Here is a 3624-nt window from a genome sequence, read left to right on the forward strand (position 1 = left end):
GGAGTTCAGACTCTGCGACTTTCAGCATCGCAAACAACTCGCCGGGAGACTTGTTCATCCCTTGCATGTTGTAGTTCAACACAAAACCTTTATAGCTTGGCGGCAGTGATTGAAGGATTCTGTCAGTGATAGCTTCTTGCGGGAGTTCAATCCCCAGTTCAGCTAGACGGTTTGAGTACCCAGACATTTTGAGCACATGTTCACTGACCGACAAGTTTTCCTCCATCTTGCAAGCATAGAATTTATCGGAGGTCTCATACCTCTCGATCCGGGCGTTCTTCTGAAAGATAAACTTCAACTCCTGGAACATCTCAAATGCTCCATGACGCTCAAAGCGACGTTGAAGTCCCGGCTCTAAGCCATACAAGACTGCACATTGAACTATTGAGTAGTCCTCCTTACGTGCTAACCAAGCGTTCCTAACATCCTGATCAGCCGTAGCGGGTGGTTCATCTCCTAGCGCAGCATTAAGGACATAATCCTTCTTTCCAGCTTGTAAGATTAGCTTAAGATTACGAGCCCAGTCTACAAAGTTGCTTCCATCATCTTTCAACTTAGCTTTCTCTAGGAACGTATTAAAATTCAGGATGACACTTGCGTGAGCCATGATCTACAACACAAATATATTCAAAGTGGACTTAGACTATGTTCAAGATAATTAGAGTTCAACTTAATCAAATTATATGCTAAACTCCCACTCAAAAAGTACATCTCTCTAGTCATTTGAGTGGTTCATGATCCACTTACACTATCCCAAGTTCGATCATCACGTGAGTCGAGAGTAGTTTCAGTGGTAAGCATCCCTATGCTAATCATATCAACTATATGATTCATGATCGACCTTTCGGTCTCATGTGTTCCGAGGCCATGTCTGCACATGCTAGGCTCGTCAAGCTTAACCCGAGTGTTCCGCGTGTGCAACTATTTTGCACCCGTTGTATGTGAACGTTGAGTCTATCACACCCGATCATAACGTGGTGTCTCGAAACGACGAACTGTAGCAACGGTGCACAGTCGGGGAGAACACAATTTCGTCTTGAAATTTTAGTGAGAGATCACCTCATAATGCTACCATCGTTCTAAGCAAAATAAGGTGCATAAAAGGATTAACATCACATGCAATTCATAAATGACATGATATGGCCATCATCACGTGCTTCTTGATCTCCATCACCAAAGCACCGGCACGATCTTCTTGTCACCGGCGCCACACCATGATCATTCATCAACGTGTTGCCATCGGGGTTGTCGTGCTACTTATGCTATTACTACTAAAGCTACATCCTAGCAAAACAGTAAACGCATCTGCAAGCACAAATATGTTAGTATAAAGACAACCCTATGGCTCCTGCCGGTTGCCGTACCATCGACGTGCAAGTCGATATTTCTATTACAACATGATCATCTCATACATCCAATATATCACATCACATCATTGGCCATATCACATCACAATCATACCCTGCAAAAACAAGTTAGACGTCCTCTAATTTTGTTGTTGCAAGTTTTACGTGGTGACCAAGGGTATCTAGTAGGATCGCATCTTACTTACGCAAACACCACAACGGAGATATATGAGTTTCTATTTAACCTCATCCAAGGACCTCCTCGGTCAAATCCGATTCAACTAAAGTTGGAGAAATCGTAACTTGCCAGTCATCTTTGATCAAAGGGGGTTACTCGTAACGATGAAACCAGTCTCTCGTAAGCGTACGAGTAATGTCGGTCCAAGCCGCTTCGATCCAACAATACCGCGGAATCAAGAAAAGACTAAGGAGGGCAGCAAAACGCACATCACCGCCCACAAAACCTTTTGTGTTCTACTCGAGAAGACATCTACGCATGAACCTAGCTCTGATACCACTGTTGGGGAACGTCGCATGGGAAACAAAAAATTTCCTACGCGCACGAAGACCTATCATGGTGATGTCCATCTACGAGAGGGGATGAGTGATCTACATACCCTTGTAGATCGTACAGCAGAAGCGTTAGAGAACGCGGTTGATGTAGTGGAACGTCCTCACGTCCCTCGATCCGCCCCGCGAACAATCCCGCGATCAGTCCCACGATCTAGTACCGAACGGACGGCACCTCCGCGTTCAGCACACGTACAGCTCGACGATGATCTCGGCCTTCTTGATCCAGCAAGAGAGACGGAGAGGTAGAAGAGTTCTCCGGCAGCGTGACGGCGCTCCGGAGGTTGGTGATGATCTCGTCTCAGCAGGGCTCCGCCCGAGCTCCGTAGAAACGCGATCTAGAGGAAAAACTATGGAGGTATGTGGTCGGGCAGCCGTGAGAAAGTCGTCTCAAATCTGCCCTAAAAGCCCCATATATATAGGAGGAGGGAGGGGGACCTTGCCTTGGGGTCCAAGGGATCCCAAGGGGTCGGCCGAGCCAGGGGGGAGGACTCCCCCCCCCCCCCAAACCGAGTCCTACTTGGTTTGGTGGGAGGGAGTCCTTCCCCCTTCCCACTTCTTCCTTTTTTTTTCTTTCCTTTGATTTTTTCTCTCTTGGCGCATAGGGGATTGGTGGGCTGTCCCACCAGCCCACTAAGGGCTGGTGTGACCCCCCAAATGCCTATGGGCTTCCCCGGAGTGGGTTGCCCCCCTCCGGTGAACTCCCGGAACCCATTCGTCATTCCCGGTACATTCCCGGTAACTCCGAAAACCTTCTGGTAATCAAATGAGGTCATCCTATATATCAATCTTCGTTTCCGGACTATTCCGGAAACCCTCGTGACGTCCGTGATTTCATCCGGGACTCCGAACAACATTCGGTAACCAACCATATAACTCAAATACGCATAAAACAACGTCGAACCTTAAGTGTGCAGACCCTGCGGGTTCGAGAACTATGTAGACATGACCCGAGAGACTCCTCGGTCAATATCCAATAGCGGGACCTGGATGCCCATATTGGATCCTACATATTCTACGAAGATCTTATCGTTTGAACCTCAGTGCCAAGGATTCGTATAATCCCGTATGTCATTCCCTTTGTCCTTCGGTATGTTACTTGCTCGAGATTCGATCGTCAGTATCCGCATACCTATTTCAATCTCGTTTACCGGCAAGTCTCTTTACTCGTTCCGTAATACAAGATCCCGCAACTTACACTAAGTTACATTGCTTGCAAGGCTTGTGTGTGATGTTGTATTACCGAGTGGGCCCCGAGATACCTCTCCGTTACACGGAGTGACAAATCCCAGTCTTGATCCATACTAACTCAACTAACACCTTCGGAGATACCTGTAGAGCATCTTTATAGTCACCCAGTTACGTTGCGACGTTTGATACACACAAAGCATTCCTCCGGTGTCAGTGAGTTATATGATCTCATGGTCATAGGAATAAATACTTGACACGCAGAAAACAGTAGCAACAAAATAACACGATCAACATGCTACGTCTATTAGTTTGGGTCTAGTCCATCACGTGATTCTCCTAATGACGTGATCCAGTTATCAAGCAACAACACCTTGTTCATAATCAGAAGACACTGACTATCATCGATCAACTGGCTAGCCAACTAGAGGCATGCTAGGGACGGTGTTTCGTCTATGTATCCACACATGTAAATGAGTCTTCATTCAATACAATTATAGCATGGATAATAAACTATTAT

This window comes from Hordeum vulgare, chromosome 7H (genome assembly GCF_904849725.1).
Source record: "Hordeum vulgare subsp. vulgare chromosome 7H, MorexV3_pseudomolecules_assembly, whole genome shotgun sequence".
Classification (NCBI taxonomy): Eukaryota; Viridiplantae; Streptophyta; class Magnoliopsida; order Poales; family Poaceae; genus Hordeum; species Hordeum vulgare.